Raw genomic sequence first — 25,189 nt, 5'->3', positions numbered from 1 at the left:
TGTCTGAGATCAATAAGGAAGCAGTAACTACATTTACTGTCATATGATGATATTGATGTAAAAACATAATGGTCAAAATTATAAAATCAATTTCATAATTTAATCAGAAATGTTTATTGATACTGTTAAAGTTGAATTCAATAGCTTCTGGTATGTAGTTAATTTCCTACCTGTCAGAAAAATGTATTGAAATGTTCTTTCTTGAAAATGATTGGAGTTAATTCAGTAGAGAAAATATCAAAGTTCCATGATGGTAATAGACGCAGATTTCTTTTCTCTCTTGCTTCTGTCTGTGTACAGACTAGAAGCTTTTTGCTTGACTTTTCTTGTAGATATTATATATTTAGAAACTACTGATATTTCAGTAGTCAGTCCCCAAAACATATCTTTTGGGGATGAAAAGAGAGTATTTTTTGAAATGAAAACACCAAATAAATAGACGATATGTGTTTGGTATTGGGATATATGTCACATTTTAAAATGTTAAGTAATCCTGAAGATATATGTGAAAAAAAAACTCTGGAGGCTGAACATCTTTGATGATTTGACTTTGCCACCAGCTACTGGTTTTGATCTATATTCATGTTAAGTGGGAAGCTTTTTAATTGAAGCCAGAAGTCACTTACTGGAGGTTTTGCAAGTATAACTGATATTTTAAAAATATAATCACTGCAAAGAGTGATAGCCTACATAGCTGATTCCATTTTAAAAGGATCAGAGGATGAACAGAAGAGAAAGAATCCCAAAAATTAGGTGATTCAGATCAGTGAAACACCTCAATATCCTAAGAATTATCACAACACTTCCTCCATCCACAATGAAAAAATATGTAAGTACCTGCTATGCACTAGAAAATGTTCCAGGGACTGGACAGACAAAAATGAAACAATCCCTACCCTAAAGCTCATATTATAGCAGAGGAGACAACAGGTAGCCTGAAGTTAGGAAGACTCCTTTTCCTGACTTCCTGATGTTCCAGACCTCAGACATGTAACTAGCTCAGACATGACCCTTTAAGTCACTTAACCCTGTTTGCTTCAGTTTCCTCATCTGTAAAATGATCTGGAGAAGGAAGTGGTAAACCATTCCAGTATTTTTCCAAGAAAACTCCAAATGGGGTCATGAAGAGTAGGACATGACTGAAAATATGAATGAACAACAAATAGTTCACCTGGTTCTGCTCATTTCACTTTTCATTAGTTCATACAAGTGGAAGTAAGATATGCTATAGAAAAAGATTCAACAAAACTTAGAAACTGATTGGATATGAGGACTGAAATAGAAACAAGAGAGGCAGAGGGAGTAGGAAAGGAAAAGGAATAATTAGTATAGTTTTCCTAAAGGAAATAGAAGGTAGGATAACCAGGGTGGAGGACTTTGCAAGAGGATGATCCAGCTATTCCTTTAAGATTAAAACAAAGGAGGAGAGAATAAGGTAGGAAGTAGAAGGGGTTGTGGACTAAGAGGAGACAGATGCTCTCAATTTTTTTTGTAAAGTAGGAGTTGAAGTTCTCTACTGAAGATGATGGAAAGAAATATAGGGCAGTGGTAACAAGCTCAAATAGAAATAGGGACCACTAAACCATAATAAGGATCCTTGTGGACCACATATTTACTTAGAAAACCACATATTAATGTTGCTTATGTTCTATTTTAATCTTATTTATTTTGTTAAATATTTCTTCTTTACATATTAATCTGGTTCTGACTGCACATGGTTTGTAAGCCGTTTTTGATACATCTGGTGTAGAGAATTTGAAAGGATAAGAAAAGGTTTAGAATATCCCTGAGTCAATCAGAAAATAATAAAGGCATTTTCAAGTTTGATGAGAACCCAAGTGAGTTTAACATAAATACTTGATGGACTTAGTTGGCATAGCTTTGTGTCTCCCTTCATATAAATAAACCTCAGGGTCAGTTTGGCAAGAACTGAATGGCAATGGAACAAAAATGTAAGGGATTCAAGGTAATTGTGACTAAGTGTTGATAGCAAAAGGAAAACTGGAAGTGATACCAGGGATTAAGGAGCATGCCTTTTGTTCATCCTTGTGAAGGAGCATGAGAGAATATGCTGGAGAGGATGTCTGGAAGGTATTCTCTTCTAAAGGAGCCAGGTTTCCATAAGCACAGGAAGAAAGAGTGAGAAGATGAAGTGGAAAGATAAGGCAAACGAGTATGGGGATTGAGGGAGGGAAAGGGAATAAGCATTTAAATACCACCTGCTATTTGCCAAAAATTATCCTGCTTTTTAAAAAATAAATATTATCTCATCTGATCCTCACAACAACCCTGTGAGGTAAGTGCTACCACCCCCAGTTCATAAGAACTAGTCATAAAACTGAGAAAATACCAGTTCATGGAGGCACAAGAGCCAAGACCCAAAGATGTTGGAGAGTTAAGCTAACGTGTTCTTATCTCTCTTTTTAGAAATTGTCCTTTTTTCTCAAAACAAGATAAGATAGAATCCATGAAAGTCAACTTAAAAAAACCCCCACTACTTTTGCTTCTTCCTAATCTCACCTTCTAATCAGAATATAATTATTTACACAATCCCACTGAGTGACTTCCATTCTATATTCATGTTTCCCCTCTTTCCTATTGTATAGCTAATTAAAAATAGGGAACTTCTTAAATAAAACAAACACTCCTGGGGGTTTTTACACTATGAATTAAGGGTCACAGGTACTCAGTTTATATTTACTCATTCCCCAGTTAAATTTCCAGTTCTTTGCCACCACAAAGAGAATTGCTATAAATATTTTAGAACATATACATTCTTTTTCTTTTCTCCTAATCACCTTGGAATAAAACCTAATAGTGGTAATGCTAGGTCAAAAGGTATACATGCTTTTATAATTCTTTGGGCATAATTTCAGATTGTTCTCCATGGATCAATTCACAATCCCCAACAGTGAATTAATGTCCTAATTTTTTCCACATCCCATTCAAATATTTGTCACTTTATCCTTTTATCATTGTCCAATCTGGTAACTATAAAATGATACCTCAAAATTATTTTAATCTCTAATTAATAGTGATTTATAGCATTTTTCACTTATCTCATATGAAAAAATAGTTTTGACTTATTCCCATTCATATATTTTGACCATTTATCAATTGGGAAATGACCTTCCTTTTTTTTAAAAAAAAAAAAAAGCTAATATTAATATTTTATTTTTATATCATTATTGCTGTCCTTTCCTCCTCTCAGAGAGTTATCCATATAACAAATAGTATATTTTATAAAGGAAAAAAAATCAGCATAAGTGGTTAATACATTGCAAAAGAGTGAAAACATACAACATATAATACATTTAACATCTCCATGAAGGGGTAGATTAGAGGTGTCTTCTATCTCTTGTTTGAGTCCTACTTGATCTTTATAATTTTGATACATTTACTTGTGGGTTTTTTAAATATAGTTACTCTTTCCACTTAAATTGTTGTAGTGACATATTTTTTGGCTCTGTTTTTTGTTTTTATTAAGTCTTTTTTCTGTCATGTCCAATGTTTTCTTATCCCATTTCAGATTTTCTTGGCATAGATACTGGAGTAGTTTTGCTATTTTCTTTTCACAACCCATTTTATAGGTGAGGAAATGAGGCAAACAGCATTTAGTGACATGCACAGATTCACACTAGAAAGTATCTGAAGCCAGATTTGAACTCATGAAGAGGAGGCTTCCTGATTCAAGCCCAGCGTTCTATCCAGGCAGGGTACCTGTCCTGGCTTTGCTTATTTCACTCTGCACCAACTCATATAGGTCTTCCCATACTTCTCTGTATTCACCACTCATCATTTTTAACAACAGTGTAACATTCCAACACATTCATGTGCCACATTTGTTTATCAGTTAATCAAATTATGACCATCTACTTTATTTCTGATTAGTATGTATTATAAAAAAGTAGAGGTATAAATATTTTAGAATATATTAGAAGGCTGTTTCACCTTCCAATTCCACAGGCAACTTTACTAAAACTATCAGTTATAGGAGAGCTGCTGATCTTCACTGGTGCAGGGAGCCTCTGATGCCTATGAGATCATAATTCCAGACATGAATGAATGAATGAATAAACAAATAAAACAAATAAACAAAATACAATTTTAGATAATGGTTTTCCTCACTGGTACAAACCCATCTAATCTACTATAATCTTCATGCTTTGACTTTTAGCTGTTTTCATTTTTTTTTTCATGTTCAGAGTCTTTTTTCTTCACTTCTGGCCCTCTGTCTGGTCCTTCAGAAATCCACAGATGCTATCCATTCAATAAGTGAGGCATTGCTTTAACCAGTTTGTCTTTTGTAGGCAGAGACTCCAAGTCATGGATTAAGTACTTTCCATTTCTGCTAAACAATTTGACTTTTTTGACAAATTTTTTGATGAGTACATTGGACAGCATCTAGTTGTATTCCAGTTAAAGAAATTGACAGATATTTCAGATGAACATGTATTGGGATTCAGAGCTGAAGAGGAAACAAAGGGCTAGGATTTATTAAATTGGAGCTAGATTTCACCCAAATAATTGCCCAGCAATTTTAGTGATCAAAAATTGCTCCCTCACTACAAAAACTCATTTCTTTAACAACAATATCCTCATGGCAATGGTATAAGTTTGTAAATCAGTCAGTTAATAAACATCTATTAAGTGTCTATTTTGTTCCAGGCACCGAGATAAGGGACAAGGATATAAAAAGAAAAAGATAGTCCCTCCTTTCAAGGAACTCAGGGTCTAATGAGAGAGAAAACATGAGTACAGATATGTTCAATAAGATCTGGAAAAGGTGATTAAAGGAGAGAATGTACCTATTTATTAAGGATGATCAAGAAAGGCTTCTTATAGAATGTGGGATTTCAGATGGGACTTAAAGGAAGCCAGAAAGTGGAGAGGAGAAAGGACGATATGCTGACATGGGAGATAGACATTGAAAATGCCTGGGTTCCAGAGATGGTATGTCTTGTAGAAAGAACAGCAAGGGAATTAGTATTACTTGATTATGGAGTATGTGACAGGGAAAGTAAGGTAGAGGAATCTAGATAGGCATATATGTGATACAGATTATGGAGAGCTTTAAATACCAACTAAAATTTTTTGCATTTGATCCTGGGGATGATTGACAACCATTGAGTCTATTAAGTGGGAAGATGGCATGGACAGAGCTGGGTTTTAGGAAGGTCACTTTGATAGATTAATGCAATTTGATAGATTGCAGTAAGGAGAGACTTGTGCTGATGATAACCAGAAACCTATTGCAATAGTGTAGACATGAGGTGGTTGAAGGCCTGCATTTGGAGGAGGAGTATCAGAGGAGAGAAGAAGGTATACATGAGAGTGGTTATAAACGTAAATCCATAGGATTTAGCAACAGATTGTACATGGAAGAGAGGTAAAAAAGATGGAGGAGTTGAAGATGATACCTTAATTGAGTGCATGGTAACAGGAAAAATAGGAAGAGAGGAAATCTTGGGGAAAAATAATAAGTTCAAATTTGGACATTTTAATATGTCTGTGGACATGTGGTTTGAAATATCTGATAGGCAGTTGAAGATATGAGCCGGGGTGGGGGGGGGGGGGAGTTAGCTATTCCTCTGTATAGGTTGAGCACTCTACCCACTATGCCATGTAACTGCCTCTGGCTACAAAGGCCAAGAAGAATGAGGATTGAGAAAATGTCATTAGATTTGGCAGTTAAGAGATCATCTGGAAACTTTGGAGAAAGCAATATCAGTTGAATGATGAAGCTGCATGCCATATTGCAGAGTTAAGAAGAGTGAGAGGAAAGGAGGTAGAATAATTAATTATAGATGAACTTCTCAAAAAATTGAATCACAAAAGAGGAGAGATATGAGATGAGATATTGAGTTTTTTTGTGGATAGGGAAGACATGGGAATTTTTATGAGCAAATGAGAAGCAGCTAGTAGACAGAGAGAGACTGAAAAACAAGGATAGATATGGACAACAGAGGGAATAATGTAATGGAGAAGATCAGACAGAATAGACTCATTTGTGTTTGCATGGTGATTAACCTTTGCAAGGAGGACTTTCATATGAGGTAGGAGTGAAGCCAGAATTTGTGGCAAAGACATCTTGGAGATGTGAGATAAGAAAGTGGGGAAAGAAGGAGTTCTCTGGGAATGACCTTATTTCTTTGGTCAAATATGATATTGAGAGGGTCCTCAGGTAAAAAGATCGATGAGTACTTAGAAGTCAAGAAAGTATGAAAAGATTTGAGAAAACTGCTGGGGTAAATAGTGTAATGAGTTAAGTAGAGAAGAATAAAATGATTGCCTTATTGCAGTGAGGTCCCATTTGAAATTATGTATTCATGGAATTCTAAGATCTTAGGCAATTCAAAAGATTCAAACATATTGGAGAGACACATTATTGTCTCTATAGAGAAGTGTGTAGAGTGTAGCCTATTACCAGTGATGACTTGAACATAAGAAATGATGCAAAAAATATCATTGAGAATATGTATGTCTGGAAAAGCAAATGGACCTGTCATATAAAAAAATGGAGAGTAATAGATTAATAGCCTGAAGCTTCCATAGGATCCATAAAAATAAGAATCACAAGGATACTTCTAGTGCATTAGGTAAACAGGATTCATGGAAAGAACAGGAATCCTAAAGAACAATAGATGAATGTGTTGTGATCTGCATTTGTAGAAGGAGAAGTCACATGAATTTGATTACAAATATATTGATATATCAAAGTAAAATGAAGGTCAAGCTGGAAAAAGCTAAGTGACTTGTTCAAAGTCACAGAGCTAGTTTGGGCAGCACCTGGTTCAAAACCTAAGTCTCCTGATTTCCCAAACCAGTGTTCTTTTCACTCTCTTTCTTTCTGGTTTTCTACTTCTTTTCCTTCCTTCAAAGTTCAATTCCCCTATAATGCCATCCCTGTCCCCTCCAACTCATCAGATTATCTCCATCTTTTGACTTAGGAGAGCATTTTTGTCTCTTTTATTCATTTGTTACTCAAGATGTCATTTTTTTTTCATTTTTTCCCCTTCTTTTACATATAATTATTATATATGATCCTGAGCAAATCATTAAATCCTCTTTACCTCATTTTTTCCTTTATAAAATGGGAATAATAACACCTATGGAACTTACTTGTTACTATTAATATCATCATCATTATCATTATCAATTATTCTAGCATTATATATGCTAGAAGAAACATATTCTCCATTAGAATCTTACACACAATGGACACTCCATTAGAAATCATGATACTTGGGAAAAGAAAGGTTTTCCAAAAGGGAGGGAATCGAAAGGCAAGATAAGAAATTAAGTGTGGTGTTGCTTCTTTTTTCTAGCATTGTTAGCCCCTGCCATTTGTCTCCCATGCCCAGTAAGTTTTCTGACCTGTTTCCTTTCTCATCACTAGATCATCAACTTCTGTCTTCAGAGACAAAAGCAAAGCAAACTACTGGACTCTTCACATTTGATTGGCAATCTGGGATGGGGGCTCAGCCAGATGCTACTATTCTTTCTCATTTTTATACTTGGAGTCAGGCTCACTCTTTACCGATGGCATTATTTGGAACTTGATGGGACACCAGCTGCTCAAGCAGCCTTTCCTTAATGTGGAGTTTCTACAAAGGGAAAGCAGAGTGGCTCTATTTGCATATGAAGCTGTTTTCTATGGTAGTGCTGGGAATATTAAGTGGGGTACAACTTGAAACTCTGGAGGCTTGAGTCCTTAGCAATGATTTAGGGAGACCTGTTGCAAATGAGCCTAGTTAAATTTGCAATCTGTGCATCCGAGGGCTTTGATTCAAACACTGAGAGTATCTTTTCAAATCAGTTAGGACTTTCCTAGAGCTGACTAGGTTCACAGCTAAACCTTTATAAACATAAAATATGTGTACTGAAAGATACATAAAAGAAGTAGAAGATATAGTTCCTGCCTTTGGTGGTTTTCCATCTAGTTTGGGAAATTGATAACTGACATATATATCACACGAAAGCTTGTCCATAACTTTATATGAAGTTTTTCTTCTGTGTCTCCCAACAACCATTAGGTAGATTTGAATTTTATAAATCATTGAGCATTTGGTTTATTCCCATGTCCCAGGCATTGTACTGGATGTTGTGGCTATAAAAGGAAATTGAGACTTAGCATTGGTAAATGTAAGTAGTAGAAGTTGAAGCCATTTCTTCATGACTGCAGTTTAGCACTCTGTCCACTATATGATACTGTCCCTCTGGAGAGCCAAGTTGTTCATGGAAGAAATAATTTGAAAACAATTCCCAGACTCCAATTATGAAAGTGTGGGAGAGATTCAAGCTATTAAAGTTCAGATGGAATTCAAAGAGAGGAGAAGATCATTATGTCTCTTCTACCACTACATGTACAATTGATTTCCCAGTAGAGTTAAGGAAAAGAATAAGATTTTTTTCTCTATGCTGCTGTATCCATTTCTAGTTTTCAGATAAGCATATGTGTTGGATTGACTATAATTTTCAAAGCTGACATTAGCTATTGCTCTTAATATAATAATCTATCATGATGTCTTATTCATTAGGGAATTTTATAGGCAGATTTCCTTTTCTTAAGAAAACTTCACAGGACTTCTTGTCTTCTCTCTTTCTTAATAATTCGAACTATCTTAAGAATTCTGGAAACACTAGGTGGCACAGTGGGAACAGTGCCATGCCTAGAATCAGGAAGACTCATCTTCTTGAGTTCAAATCCAGCTTCAGACACTTGCTAGCTATCTGACTGTTGGAAAGTCACTTAACCCTATTTGCCTCAGTTTCTTCATCTGTAAAATGAGTTAGAGAAGGAAATAACAAACCACACCAATATTTTTGTCAAGAAAATTCAGGTCACAAAAAGTCAGACATGACTGGGAAAAAAAACAAACTGAGTTCATAGAATTCCAGGATCTGGAATGATTTTTAGAAGTTTAGCTTCCTGGTTTAAATACATAATATTTATGTATTTTAGGTTTTACATGACTTTACTTTATAGATGTTAACTCATTTGATCCTCAGAATAAACCTAGGAAGAAGACTGAAGTTGAGAGAGGCAAAGAGATTTGCCCAGAATCATACAGCCGGTAGTGAGTAAATTAGGAATCTTCCTGACTCAAGTCCTGTATTCAATCCATTGTGCCTTCTAGCTGCTTCCATTCGCTTCCACAAATATGAATACTTACATGTTACTATCTCTATTCAAGTACATGGTAAACCCCTTGAGGACAGGTTCTATTTTGTTTTCATCTTTTGAGTCCTCATTGCCTAGCACACTAACCTTGCACAATGAAGGTAATTCATAAATGCTTGTAGAACAAATGATCACATTAATTTTGACTTGCTCCTTGAATTGCCAAATTTGATGCTCTTATTCTCAGTCCTTATAATTTTTAACTAATCTATTGCCTTTGAATAACCTTTCTGTTGTGATATGGGAGTCACCTACCAGTGGTTTCTGGAAGTCTAACTCAGACCTGTAGAATGGATCTCTTCATGTGAGCAGATGATGATACAAGGAGACTGAAAGGCAGTTGCTGTTCTCTGACCTCTTAACTGAGAAGCAGTTACATCATCTGACCTCTCTCCTCTTCTCTCTTGCCTCCATTTTATTTCATTCCCCATCCACAACAAACATCTGCGTCAGCAAAGGCTGCTTAGCAACTACTTCAGATGTTATGATTCACAGCTGTGGAGACTCTCAGATAATTGATCTGTCCCTTAACCTAGGCATGGTTCTTAACAATTCCCCATTTTTTTGTTTTATGGATATTTCCCCCCCACAGCATGGTCAGTAAGTTTGTGCATTTGCTGTTATATGAGTCTGCACACTGAAGAATGCAAGCAGCACTATCACCTCTGGATAAGGTGAAATAGCAGGTCTTGATCTTGTGAGATGTCATGGAGGCAAACTTTCAAAAAGAGAAGAGGATTGTAGTCAGAATAGGCTTTTAAGTCCCTCATCAGTCTCCTGGCTTTGCCCTTTGATGTGTTGGCCCATTTAATTACCCCGACTAAAAAAGTCTTACCCAGTCTCTTCTCCCTTTCCTTTCCTGCAGGTTACTGAAGGAACTCTGGGAGGATCCTATTCACAAATAACTCTTAAGTTCTGTTGCTTATAATTCTTGTGCTTCCCATGCCCCATGTTCAGGTGCCATATGTTATGATATGGGAGCTGCCTTCCAGTACCTGCTGGAGATCTAATTCAGACCTGTAAAATGGATATCTTCATATGAGAGGATAATGATGATACAAGGAGATTGAGGCAGTTGCTATTCTCTGACCTCTCAACTGAGAGGTAGTTGTGTTGTCTGACCTCTTTCCTCTTCCCTCTTGCCTCTAATTTATTTCATTCCCCATCCACAAGGAACATCTGTGTCAGCAAAGGCTGCTTAGCAACTCCTTCAGATGTTATGATTCACAGATGAGAAGGCTCTCAAAGAATTGACCTGTCCCTTCTCCTAGGCATGGTCCTTAACATCTTTCTTCTTGGGGATTCTCTCCTTTCTGCACTTCCATGACACTGTTTTCTTTTTTTTTTCTTCTTATATATCTAACCTTTCCTTGTTAATTATTTTGGCCACGTCATCATCCAAATCATACCCAGTAAATGTGAGTATTCATCAAAACTCTTGTCTCCCTACTCCTTACTCTTTCAATTATCTCATTGTATCATATGAGTTTAACCATAATTTCCATGTAACTTCAAGATCTAAATAACAATGGTCAGTGTCTCACCTGGCTTCAGTCCCTCATAACTAGCTATCTATTAGACAATTTGAGTTGGATGTTCCTGAGATACTTCAAACTCAGTATGCTCAAAATAGAACTCATTGTCTTTGCCTCCTAAACTCACCGTCTTCCACACTTTCCTATTTCTGTTGAAGCTCCCACCATTTTTTAATCTTTAAGGTCTGTAACCTTATTGGCTATCACTAAATACTTAATTTTCCTGATCATTCTAACCAATCAGTTGTTCCATCTTGTTGTTTCTACTTCCACAAAACCTTTTTCAGCGATCTCTAATCTCCATCCAAGAATTATTCCCTTATTTTAGATCCTCTTCATTTCTCAGATTATGACAACTGCTTCCTAAATGATCTACCTATCCTGTCTTACCTTAATTCAGTCTTTCCTTCATACTGTTGCCAAAATGATTTTCCTTAAGCATAGAGCCGAATGTGTCACTTTTCTTTGTAATAAACTTCAATGGCTCCCATTGCCTCTAGAATAAAAAAAAATTCCTCTGCTTAGTTTTTTTAATTTAAAAAATCATATTCAAATTGAACTTTAATACAAAAAGACAGAAAATTTTCCATGTACATAGCACAACATAAAAAGAAGCTTCAATATAAAATCATGAATCTCCATTTCACACTTTTTAAAAAACTATATAATAAATACTTCACATTATTTTCAAAGCTATCCTATTTTTCTGTTTCTTTCTAAGTTTTCTTTAGTGCTCTGTTTTTTTTTTTGTCTGTCTCCTTTCAACATCCTGCCCTAGAGAAAGCAGCCATTATGTGTGTGTGTGTGTGCGTGTGTGTAGATATATTAAACCATACTATACATACTTATGTTAATCAGTTCTTTCGTTCAATGTGGATAGCTTCTTCCTTCATAAGTTATTTATACTTGATTTGAGTTTTCATTCTATTAAAAATGACTTAATCATTCAAAGTTGTTCTACTCATTTCAAAGTATAATTTTTTGTAACATTGTTGTAGTCTCCTAGCTAGTATTTTATTTAGGATGTTTGTACCAATTAGTTAATGGATTAATTATTTTGGTTAATTAATGAAATTGGCATACAATTTTACTTCTCTCTTTTCTTACTGATTTAGGTGTCATCATCATATTTGTCTTATAAAAGAAGTTTGGTAAGACTCCTTTTCCTATTCTAAATTATTTAATATTAGAATTAGTTGATCAATAAGCGTTTTTTTTTTTTTATTTAATAGCCTTTTATTTACAGGATATATGCATGGGTAACTTTACAGCATTAACAATTGCCAAACCTCTTGTTCCAATTTTTCACCTCTTACTCCCCCACCCCCTCCTCTAGATGGCAGGATGACCAGTAGATGTTAAATATATTAAAATATAAATTAGATACACCATAAGTATACATGACCAAAACGTTATTTTGCTGTACAAAAAGAATCAGACTCTGAAATATTGTACAATTAGCTTCCATCAGAACTGGTCATCATATAATATTGTTGTTGAAGTATATAATGATCTCCTGGTCCTGCTCATTTCACTCAGCATCAGTTCGTCTCTCCCTAGGCCTTTCTGAAATCATCCTGTTGGTCCTTTCTTATAGAACAGTAATATTCCATAATATTCATATACCACAATTTATTCAGCCATTCTCCAACTGATGGACATCCATTCAGTTTCCAGTTTTTAGCCACTACAAAAAGGGCTGCCACCAACATTCGTGCACATATAGGTCCCTTTCCCTTCTTTATAATCTCTTTGGGATATAATCCCAGTAGTAACACTGCTGGATCAAAGGGTATGCACAGTTTGATAACTTTTTGAGCATAGTTCCAAACTACTCTCCAAAATGGTTGGATTCATTCACAACTCCACCAACAATGCATCAATGTCCCAGTTTTCCCGCATCCCATCCCTTGCAACAATCATCATTATTTTTTCCTGTCATCTTAGCCAATCTGACAGGTGTGTAGTGGTATCTTAGAGTTGTCTTAATTTGCATTTCTCTGATTAATAATGACTTGGAGCATCTTTTCATATGACTAGAAATAGTTTCAATTTCTTCATCTGAGAATTGTCTGTTCATATCCTTTGACCATTTTTCAATTGGAGAATGGCTTGATTTTTTATAAATTAGAGTTAATTCTCTATATATTTTGGAAATGAGGCCTTTATCAGAACCTTTGACTGTAAAAATATTTTCCCAGTTTATTGCTTCCCTTCTAATCTTGTCTGCATTAGTTTTGTTTGTACAAAAACTTTTCAGTTTGGTATAATCGAAATTTTCTATTTTGTGATCAGTAATGATCTCTAGTTCTGCTTTGGTCATAAACACCTTCCCCTTCCACAGGTCTGAGAGGTAAACTATCCTGTGTTCCTCTAATTTATTAATAATTTCATTCTTTATGCCTAGGTCATGAACCCATTTTGACCTTATCTTGGTGTACGGTGTTAAGTATGGATCAATGCCTAGTTTCTGCCATATTAGTTTCCAATTTTCCCAGCAATTTTTATCAAACAGTAAGTTCTTATCCCAAAAGCTGGGATCTTTGGGTTTGTCAAAGACTAGGTTGCTATATTTGTTGACTGTTTTATCCCTTGAACCTAATCTATTCCACTGATCAACTAATCTATTCCTTAGCCAATACCAAATAGTTTTGGTAACTGCTGCTCTATAATATAATTTTAGATCTGGTACAGCTAAGCCACCTTCATTTGATTTTTTTTTTCATTAATTCCCTTGAAATTCTTGACCTTTTGTTTTTCCATATGAACTTTGTTGTTATTTTTTCTAGGTCATTAAAATAGTTTTTTGGGACTCTGATTGGTATAGCGCTAAATAAATAGATTAGTTTAGGTAATTCAATAAGTGTTTTTTAAAATGCATTTGAAAATCCATCTGGTCCTGATGCTTTTTTCATTTATGGCTCATTCCATTTCCTTTTCTAAAGTAGGTTTATTTAGATATTCTTTTTGTTTTTTCCCAATACCTTTCAAAACTTGGCCTCTACATACTCTTCCAATCTAATTGTAAATTATTGGCTTTTTCTCTGTTTTCCAATACAACATTCCAACTCTCTTTTCCATACTTTTGTGATGATTATGTTTCCTCACCTCTGCTGAAGAAAACCCCTCTCTTCCTTCAAAATGTAGCTTAAGCACCATCTTTCACGTGGAATCTTTCTTGATCCTTTCCAATCTTAGAGCCGTATCTTTCAAACTACTTTGTATTTATATTTATTTATTTTTATATGTCTCCTTGTTGTCTTCCCATTTTAATATAAATTCCTTGAGAGTGGGAATTATTTCATTTCTTCTCTCTGGCGCATAGTAAGTACTTAATAATTGTTTGTTGATTGATTGGTTGGTTGGTAAGAGAATTAGATATTACTGTCATATATAGTATGTGGGATTTTTAGTAGTCCAATGGGTGAATTTTGTGAGCAGAAGAAATCTCAAAGCATTAGTTTTTAATGCTCATAAAACAAATTTCCCCAGACTCAATGAATCAGGACCTTTGTGCCTCTTTTAGTTCCATTTAAAGTCGATATACAGAAATAGACATAGCCTATGTATGTATCTATTCTATTCAGACAGTGAGCAAGAATATACTACAAAATTCAAAGAAACTCATGGGTCATAACCACATTATAGGCGCAAAAATGAGATACATTCTGAAAACTCTGTCCAAACTTTTAGAACAATGAGGAATTCTTTTGAGAATGTTCAGACAATGTGGGGAAACGGTTACCAAAGCCACAGGAATGCTAGGACTAAAGGCCTGAATAGTGGAATATAAGTCTAAAGAGATGATGACGAATCACCCAATTCTCTCCTAAGACCATCCTCAGAATACCATTGTGATCGAAGTTCTGGTCAACACATCTTCACAAGGTCAAAGTTGTAATTGAGAAGGAGCAAAGAAAAGGAATGAAGTTGAAATTGGAACTACAGAGAATAAACTTTGAGGATGGACTCAGATCCTTAATCTTTTAAAGATATTTTCCAGGTGGCCCAACTGAGCTATATAGCATTTCCAAACATGCAGATAAAGCTCTTCATTTATCATGTTGTCACAAAAGCCCCTAAAATCTTCAATCCTTGGTCCACCATGAAAATGTAATAGTGATGCATTTTTGGTCTGTGAAATAGGCTAAATCCAAGTCTGTAGCGTTTGGGTTCTTCTTTTATCACCACAGACTTATATTAAAGCATATGGATTTTGGAGACTAGTCTCTTTGGTATGGTTTGGGTTTTTATTGGATTTTTTTTTAGTTTGAAACTACAAGCTTTCTTTATTAAATTTGAAATCATGGGTTGCATGTTGAAGGACTTGCATTCCATTGCATTGTTTAAATTCATCTGATAGTCACTCCAGAATCATTCCTAACAATTGGGATGACTTCATTTATGTTTGTTTTCCCTTTCTATTAATCCATGACAAACTGTGAAATTTGCCATTTTTACCATAACCAGGCCATGAAATTTGTCATCTCTCTCTGTAATTTACATGGAGGCTTGGCTATAGATGAATTTCAGGCTGGATGATTACTTTCAGTCCAATGCGTATGACAGAACAAAGGAGGGATACACCCTAAATAAAGCACAAACAAATTCATAACAGACATCAGGAAGAGCTTTTCCCCCCATGCTACAAAGCCAACCAATATGTGCTGACGGTTTCTTTGGGAAAGGATGATGGAACCAATGCACTTATGTCAAATCCAAGAAACAATGAAATGACACTCCAGGGAGGGATACTTTAAAGGGAAGAAACTCTGATACATTGTTTAGTGGAGGGAATATAATGAGTTATGTGGTTGGAAGGTATTTGGAGTTACAGTTCCAGAGGCAAGGCTGGTGTAACTATGTAAGAGTGTGCAAGCTTATTCACTAGCTGTCATTTGTGGACTGGTATACCACCTTAGTCTCTCTCTTTCAAGATTTACTATTAATGAGTTCCTCCTTGTCAGAAAATCAAAGAGAAACACAATTTTTTTTCAATGATTTGAGTTAGAAATTAGACTGGAAGTCACCCAGGAAACTTCATGCCCCTGTTCTTTATCATATTCTTCCTGGCGACTTTTTTTCTTTTTTCTCTTCCTTTCCTTTTTTTTTGGGGGGGGGGAGTATGGATAGTGGAGTTGGTGGTGCACAAAGGAAAGTTATAAACATGGAAGGATAGCATATTCATATTGTCCATCTACCCAATGCACAAAATTCAATATAATCAATCAATCACTGTTACTGGAAGATTCTGTAATGTTTTCAAAATAGTTTGTCTAATGGGGCCTGAGTGCGAGTGATTGAAATAGAAGTTCAATAAGCCGGGTAGATTTTATATTTGGTGAGTGTAAATGTGGCTTTGATGTTGTCAATGCCTAATGTAAACTGAAAAACATTCTGCAAGGTAAGAATGGCTATGAAGGGAGGAGATGAAGAAACACAAAGATTTCTAAATAATAACACACTCAATCATCACACCATCTACATGAGCTGAAGAGAAAAAATTGGTGGTAAAAAAACATACCATTTGTAGTCTCAGTATTTGGTATATATGGTCTTAAACATGTCGAAATCTTTAGAGTTTTCCTCACCATAAGGAACTGTCTTTCTGTGTTGCCATCAACATGTATGACAAAAATCTCAATGACCACCTGTGACACTAGACTTCTTTAATTAACAAGAGGACATTTAGTCCAGGAAAAGAAGACTGACATGTTTTGAAGGGACTTGCTAGAAGAAGGAAGAATTATATTGACTGTTTTAGTTGATTCCTGTTATCTAAGTAAGAAAAATTCAGTTAGACTATCAGCACCAACCATCTCTTCTACAAAACTGAGGACCAGACTACCTCACAACTAGCAAAATTTATCAAATGGAATTCCATATCTGCTATTTCTGGCAAAAGTGTTAATGAACAGCAAATTGATCCAAAGAATTAAATCAGTAGAGAAACAAGAAGTCTGAACCATCTACTAGCTGCTTAATCACATCCTGAAAACTGAATATAATTTGTCATTTTTGCAAAGCTTTCCACCAAATTAAAAGGGAATAACTGCCAGATTGCATGTTGTCATGAGTTCCTTAAAGAAAAGATTATTGTCATCATTATCAAGTATTTTTCATTTAAAGTCATAAAATTATTGCAAAATATTAGTGATAGTGATGATTGTACAATTACATAGGACACTATGAGAGTTCTCCAAAATAAGATTAAGAGTTCAGAAATATATCTATCTATATCTATATATGTATATGTATATGTATATCTATCTATCTGTGTATGTATGGGAGAAAGAGAAAGAGAGAAGAGAGAAAGGAGAAGAGAGGAGAGGAGAAGAGAGGAGAGGAGAGGAAAGGAGAGAAGAGAGAGAGAAAGAAGAAGAAAGAGGAAGAGGAGGAGGAGGAGGAGGAGGAGGAAAGGGAGGAGGGAGGATGTGTTAGTGTATGCATCCAGATTTGCAATTTTATTTGGTTAGCAAACTTTCCATAAGGAAACTTCCTTCATCAGATATATTGGCAACTCCACAATATATAGTCTAAAAGAATTGTTTGGGACACTAAGAGGTTAAATCCATGTTCAGGTAGCCAGTTTGTGTCAGGAATAGGATGCGAACTAATATTTCCCTGACTCCAAGGCTAATCCTCTATCTACTGTGCCAAATTGTCCTTTATCTATATATGTACCTCTCTATGTATAGCTCAATATCTGTCTCACAGGTAAAAGACACCTTCCTCAAATAAACTTCTGGGCTTATATGAAAAATGAGCAATTTTGGAAGGGATGCTAATCCTAAAAGGATTATTATCTTTCTCTGATTTTGTGGTTCATGCTGATGGAAAAACTCTACATATATTCATAGTCTATCCTGTGCCTAGGTTTCTCCAAATGTCGTCACATATCAGTCAATAGGGTATCCAATGCCTACATAGGCATTTAAAGAACTAAATATACATCAATTATGGGACATTCTTTTACCCTGTAAAAATTCAAAACATACAAAAGTAGAAGTCCATGGAAAAATATAGAAAGAACCATCTCAAACACTCAAATAACCAACCAATTCCCCCTTCAGAAGGCAACCAAGTTTAACGTTGTTATGTAAGCAAAGTCTTGATCGTCTGGTGAAATCTCTCTTTCATAAGATCACACATAATCTCCTCCTAGACTCATGGTGACATTTTGTAGGTTAGGTTTTCCCTAGAAGGTTTTGGGAACTGCTGAAGAGTTTCCCCAACTCTCAGTTACCAATCAGTTAGAATTAGTGCCAATCACTAGGAATCAGTGAGAGAAGTGCCCAATGTTCTTTCACCTACAATTAGTATATTTGCCTAACCCTGTGTAAAATGTGCTTTCAGATGTTTCCAAATAAAATCTATTCTTATAATTCATGAAATTGATTGTTCAGTAATTTTTTCAGTAGAATCCAACTCTTCATGACCCCATTTGGGGTTTTCTTGGTAGAAATGTTGGAGTAGTTTGCCATTTCCTTCTCCAGCTCATTTTTCAGATGAGGGGACTAAGGAAAACAATTTTAACTGACTTGCCCAGGGTCATAGCTAGCTAGCTACACATAGCTTAGTAGCTACACATAGCTAGCTACTAAATGTCTGAAGCCAGATTTGAATTCGTTCTATCCACCATACCACCTATCTGCCCGTTAAATTGATTTGAAGCTCTTCATTACACATTCATGCTTGCATTAATATTCTATCTATCTATCCTGTCTGACATATAAATGTTCAATAAATGATTATTGATATGTAGATGTAGACCTCTATAGAGCAGTTGATGATAGATTTCTATACATTGTTTTATTGCCTTTATTTTGAAGATGAGATGCATCATGGCATAATAGAATTTTGGTTCAAGCTTTTCTAGTAATGAGCTGTGTAACATTGGGCAATTAATTTCAGTTCTATGAATATTGGTTTCTTCTAAAGAATAAGGAGTTGGACTAGATCAGTGGTGTTAACTTCAGAATCTTGGCTAGGCATATTGACTTAAAAAACCACAAATTAACATTAGCTATGTTGTCTTGTATTTTTATTTATATTTTTAAACATTTCCCAATTGAATTTTAATATTGTTTGAGCAGAATTCTTGAGTGTTTTGATCACAAATGGGAAACCTCTGCAATCTATAACTTCCTTCTAACTTTCTGAAGGATACTTACTTCTTTGTTAATAGGATAAAAAATGTAATATTTTTACTTTTCATCTAAGGAATATGCCTTTTCATCAAACATTATCATGTGTAGTTGAAATTACTGATATTCTAAATGCAAAGAATACATGAATATTATATAAAAAATAACAAAATAAAAAGTAGAGTTCATTTTAATTAAATAGAATGCTTCAGAATGGATGTTTACTTGAGTGAGGAGAAGGTAGGATAGCAAGACCAGTATAATCAAATCCTGGATGATGTAAAGGATATTTAAATGATAACATTTGGGAAAATGGTCACTAATCGGTATTTTCTAATAAAGCCAGGACTTGATATATACTCTGAATCTCTCCTCTCAATATATGAAATAGTTTGTTTTGTTTTTAATGGCCATAGTTTATGTTCTTTACTTACAATCAAATCAACAGTTATTTATCCCTGATTTTGGGAAAGTTTGAGGGCAAAAGAAAAAAGAGAATGGTAGAGAATAAGATGGATAGATAGTATTGTGAAAATATTGAATATATATATTTGAACAGGCTTTGAGAGACAGTGGAAGATAGAAGGTCCTAGTGTCCATGAGATCATAAATAGGCACAAGTGAACAACAAAAATGCAATGGAGTATTGGATTTAATGCAAGAGCCTGGATTTGAATACATCTTACTTTCTAGCTCTAAGACTTTGAATAAGTCACTCTCTGGGCACTAACTCTTAAGGAGTTTACATAAAGCTTAGTTGCAGACCCAAGAGCCAAAACACATGAAACAGTTCCAGGAAATGAAGAACTCTTCTGAATGTTCCAGATGGTGGTGCAATAGGAGCCCAGGAAAGCAGCTGGAGGAGTCAGAAAAGAGGAAGAGTGATGCCATAGGAAGTGAGTAGATTCTTGGATGGTAATATCAAAATGCTTTTATTTGGGAATTCGTCTGAAATCACAATATTTGTCCAAAGAAAATAACATTTTCTAAGGCAAAGTGACTAGATGATTGAAGTACATGATCTACAACCCTAAGAGCCACTGAGGGAAGCGGTGGGGGTGGTGAGGGAGAAAGCAGAGGACACTTCAACCAATTTAGTGCTTATGTTTTTCTGTTAACTAAAAAGCTTTACCCTTGAGGGTCTTGACTATCTTCACTAGTGGCAAAAATCTACCCATTAACAGCAGATCTAATTTTGGGAAATTGATAAAAGCCTTTCAGAGCCATCAACTAGCTAGGGTAGAAGGGTATATCAAACAAAGAAGAGATAACTATGAAGTAATAGAACTGGGGGTTTTTGTGTGACTTTTAGACTACCTTTGAAGACAGTGCTAAAAAGGAATCCTTTTATATCTAGAGCTGGAAGGGAACTTAGAGGTTCTATGAAGTACACAGTCTTCATTTTCTGCATAAGGGCACTAAACTTACATAAGTAAATGATAGAGTCAGAGTTCTATGTAGTACAGTCTTCATTTTCTAGAAAAGGGCACTAAAGTCACATAAGTAAATGATAGAATCAGGGTTCTATGTAGTACACAGTCTTCATTTTCTGGAAAAGGGCACTAAAGTCACATAAGTAAATGATAGAATCAGGGTTCTAGATAGTACACAGTCTTCATTTTGGATATGGGCATTGAAGTCACATAAGTAAATGATAGAGTCAGGGTTCTATGTAGTACACAGTCTTCATTTTCTGGAAAAGGGCACTAAAGTCACATAAGTAAATGATAGAATCAGTTCCTGAACCCAAGTCCTGGGACTCCAAATTCAACTTCTTTATACTACATGAATATAGCATTCCAGACATGTTTGAAATAACATTATTAGAAGAAGCCATCTCCTGATGATTAAGTTGAAAAGTCACCCTCATGTTGATGCACTTGTTTTGAAAAATTCATAAACAATCCTCAGTATTTTCATTTCAGTGCTTTGTAGCAATTAGGTAGCACAGTGATTAAAAACTAGATTTGGACATAGGAAGACTTGAGTTGAATCCAGCCTAAGAAATGAAATTTCCTGGACAAATCACAACCTGTCTGCCTCAGTTTTCTCATCTGTATAATAGGGATAATAATAATACCTGTCATCCAGGGTTGTTGTGAGAATAAAATAAGTCTGTGTTATACACCATAAAGTGCTATGTAAATTATATTTTTTTTTATTAATAATAATGACGAAAGGTCATGTTTTTCATTACAAAGAATATTGGACTTGGAATTTGATGCAGGAGTGCTGGACCTGAATTCTGTCTCTGACCCATCTCAGCTATGGACCAGAAGTAAGTGATGATATATATCTCTCTTAGCTTTATTATCTCAACTAGAAAATGGTAGGGGGAAAGTAAGAAAGAACCTAGGATGTGCCAGGTACGGTGCTAAATGCCTTATAAATGTATTGGTTCTTTTCAATATTACTGTGAAGAAAGTAATTTGTAAATCTCAAAAGAGCTATAGGGCAGAGGTGTCAAACCTGGCTGCAGGCCACCTGAGGTATAAAGAACTCCTGAGCCAGATTAAAATATAATTGGTAAGTATTTAACAAAATATGTAAAAAATACTATAAAACACAGATGCATATTAAGTATCTAGAACATAGAAGCATGTTAATTTGTGGTTTTCTAAGTCAATGTATGGTCCACAGGGATATGTTTGAATTTGAGTTTGACACTGCTGCTACAGGCTCTCTCATTATGACTCCTAGAGACAGAAAGTTAGAATTTTTTCCTTCACTATCAAAGTCCTAAAAGGCAGTTTGATTTAGGGAACAGGAAGCTGGCCTTGGGGTCAGAAATCAGCCCCCTGTCTCTTACAAAAAATGAATGGGTGTCATTGGTTATTTAGTTATCTTCTCAATGAGTTTTTTAAGTATTAATTTGAAGAGTGATTGTTATAGAGAGAGGTAGTTTTCTAATGGGATGTTCCCTAAACCAATAAAAACAGGTCTGCCACCTCCAAAAAAAAATTGGTCCTCAGTATACCAGTCCTTTGAATCTTCTAGGATTCAAATATATTGATAGATATAAATCAATGAAAACAATACAAAATGGAATCCAAGTAGGTGGGAATTATGTAGAGTACAATGAAAATTTAGAAAAGAGAGAGATCATTAGATGTTGGAATAATCTGGAAAGTCTCTATGGAGGAGTTTTCACAAGTTTTAAACATGCAGGAATGTGTAAAAAACATATAAAAGTCTTAGAAAAAACATAACAACAATAGAAAATGGAAGAAAGTTATAACAAGGTTTGGTGCTAGTAATTGTGTCTAATGACACAGCCCCATTTAGATGTACCCAATTTTGAAGATGAGTCAAAAAAATTCTTTAGAATGCAGAGAGTATGAAAACAAAAGGACTCGGATCAGCAGAGGTCTACCCTTGGACAGCAATATCAATAGCATCAGAGCTTCAAGAGAAAGGGAACCATTTGAATTTTTCCCAATCCCATGAGCAAATACAAAACTATTCAAAAAAACTAACAATAAAACGCCTAACATTTAAAGGGCAGGAACTCTGTCTGTAGGTGCTTATGTATATGAATGTATTTGTAAACATATAGGAAGATTGCATAGGTTTATTATTGAAATCATATTTTCTTGCTTTTTAAATATTTTGCTGAAATTCTTTCCATTTCCCAAAGCCATAACATGAGTTGGTTGTAACTATTCTAAAAAGTAGGAAAGAAATAGATGGTTTCAGAATGTTAGTACTTGAGTTGGATGACCCTCAGAGCTAATTATAGGCTTGGCACATATTTTTTTTTTCTTTTAACTATAATAAGATATGGAGTGACAATGGAGAAGGCTAACATATTTTAATTTTCTTTAATCATGAAAGTCTTGCCTATTGATGAAGTGAAATAATAGGGAGTGGGTGACATGCATGGAATTGTAACATATGGAGAGCTATGCTATAAAATAAAAAACAAGAGAGTGAAAAAACAACTTTGTTGTGCCAATATACTCTTCTAGTTCTTACTTCATAGAATCATAAATAATTCAAGCTGAAAGAGTTATACATTTTGGTTTCACATTTGTTGCCTCTGATCCTTATATGCCATGTGACTATGGTCAAGCCTTTTAAATCCTCTAAACCCATTTCCTCACCTATAAAATGTGGCTAATAATTGTAACTATCTGGAGATGAAAGATGGAGTACAGAGTATCAGGAACAGAGAGGTCAATTTAGTTGTGTGAAAGGGAGTAATATCTAATGAAGCTAGAAAGGTTGAGGTCAGGTTGTAAAGGACTTTATAAGTTAAAAAAAAGAGGAGTTTCTAGTCAAATGCTTCTCCTGACACTCATTTCCTCTTCCCAGGATAATGGAGACATCTCTTCTGATAGAGAAATGTGCAAGCTGTGTTTTCAATTCTAGAGCTTGACAAATGGAAAGTGTGGACAGAGTGTTCTGAGAGATTCAAACCACTCTTTGGCTCATTGTTCAATTGCATATGTGTCTATATGTTTATTCACAATTCATCTCTGAGTGTTTTCAAATATTTTGTAATGTTTATGACATCATTTGGTTCTTCTAAGGTCTACATAACTCTGATGCTTCAGTCTTCAAAAACTGACCAAAGGATTAAATAAAGCCACCATTTTATTTGCCTTTTATCCTAATTCTGAAAATTATAGAATTTAACTTTTTAACTTAGCAAACATTTAATTAAGGTACTGAAAATGTGTTAAGTTGGTATAATGCACGATATAGAGTCTAAAGATGGGGATTTGATTGTTGTTTCTGATACTTAAAAGCTGTGTGACAATGATAATTCATCTCTAAGCTCCCCAGGTCTCAACTTCCTCACTTTTAAAATAAGGAAATCAATATTAGTAGTAACTAACCCATAGAATTGTCGTGACAGTGTAAATTTACTTAGCATTTACAAAATGCTAAGTAAACAAAAAGATAGAAAAATGTAGCTGAGGAGCAATCCAATCTGAAGATTCTCATATAATGTCAGAAAAATGACCACTATGAGACAATTTTTATCAGGAGCCATTGCAACTCATGAAGGTCATTCTATTATGGAATGGAAGGATTCGATCCTCTAGGAATGGAAACTTTTGTAATATGCACACATGCACACACACATATGCACACACACACACATACACCCACCTATGGAGGGTGGCGAATAATTTAGTTGATCAAAAGAATAAAATTCACAAAACAACACAGTATGAGAAATAGTAAGTTGCTACAATATTATGGAGGACTTTGAATGACTGAAATACATCTATTCTTGGAAAGTAATAAAAAGCCATCAAATTATGTTGAACTGAAGCATGATCATATCTATACATATTAAAGATAAGTGTGTCTATGATGTAAAAAAGCTGGACTGATGGGTGAAGAAAATAAAACAAAAAGACCTCTTAGGATGCTATAATTCACTGTACCTGTAATTTCCAGGGCTATATTTCAAGAATTCATAAATAAAAATGGGGAAAGACTTTAGCTTAAAGGGGCTAAGTTAGTCTCCTTTTGCATCCAAAGCCATTGCCAGTCATCATGACCCATGTCTTGCCATTGAATTACAATGACTCTGGAGGAGAGAGTGAGGCTGATGACTTTGCACAGCTCTGAGTCACTCAGATCCAATTCTCTTACAAGTCAAGAAACCCCTCTGATGTCATTGACCCACTTTGAGAATGAAGGACTAACAACAACTACCTGTAATAGATTGTTGGCAGTATGAATAGAGAGATGGGAACAAATGCAAGGTAAGAGATGAATATGGTGCGAATGTTTTACAAAATGAAAGAATGGGTGAATAATGATACTACCTAAAGAAATAGTGAAATTCTGAAGAATAAGAATAAGAAAGATTCTTAGTTTCTTATTTGGTGGGAAATATCAGCAAGTTTTTTTTTCAGTATGCTCTGCACAGTGTTTGCACATAGTGAGTGTTTAATAAATTATCTATCTATCATCCATCCATATTGCTAAATTTGAAATTCACAAAATGCATTAAATATTTTGCTTCATCGTGATTTTAAAGCAGAATGCATGAGTATGGTGAAGGGGGTTATTAAATCAACCAAAAGTTTGTCACACACCCCCATTAGCTAGGAATCATCGACCAAAAGACATATGGCCTGAGTTTTCTTTGTTTATGCTATAACTGATATCACAGTCCTTGAATTCAGATTATTTTAAAACTTTTTCTTGTTTAGTATTTTTTGTTAAACTTAAAAGAAAGATAAGTAAATTTTAAAATTAATTCAATGTTTTATTGGTTTGGTTAAAAATAAAATTAAAATGTCTTAATTGATGTAAAGTAGTTTAAATAAAAAGCTGAACTTCCCATAGCTGGAGGTCAA

At 34.9% G+C, this 25,189-nt stretch overlaps 1 long non-coding RNA gene across 1 annotated transcript; it reads left to right on the top strand.

The window, feature by feature from the left end:
- The first annotated feature begins 11,832 nt into the window (after positions 1-11,832).
- LOC116421096 lies at positions 11,833-23,468 on the top strand. The gene is made up of 4 exons (XR_004231412.1): positions 11,833-11,870; positions 19,692-19,762; positions 21,068-21,144; positions 23,181-23,468. It is a non-coding gene; the product is annotated as an uncharacterized LOC116421096 (long non-coding RNA).
- The last annotated feature ends 1,721 nt before the right edge of the window (positions 23,469-25,189 follow it).

Source organism: Sarcophilus harrisii, chromosome 2 (assembly GCF_902635505.1).
Source record: "Sarcophilus harrisii chromosome 2, mSarHar1.11, whole genome shotgun sequence".
Classification (NCBI taxonomy): domain Eukaryota; kingdom Metazoa; phylum Chordata; class Mammalia; order Dasyuromorphia; family Dasyuridae; genus Sarcophilus; species Sarcophilus harrisii.
Note: the sequence above shows the minus strand (reverse complement) of the source record. Positions and strands in the feature narration are given on the sequence as shown.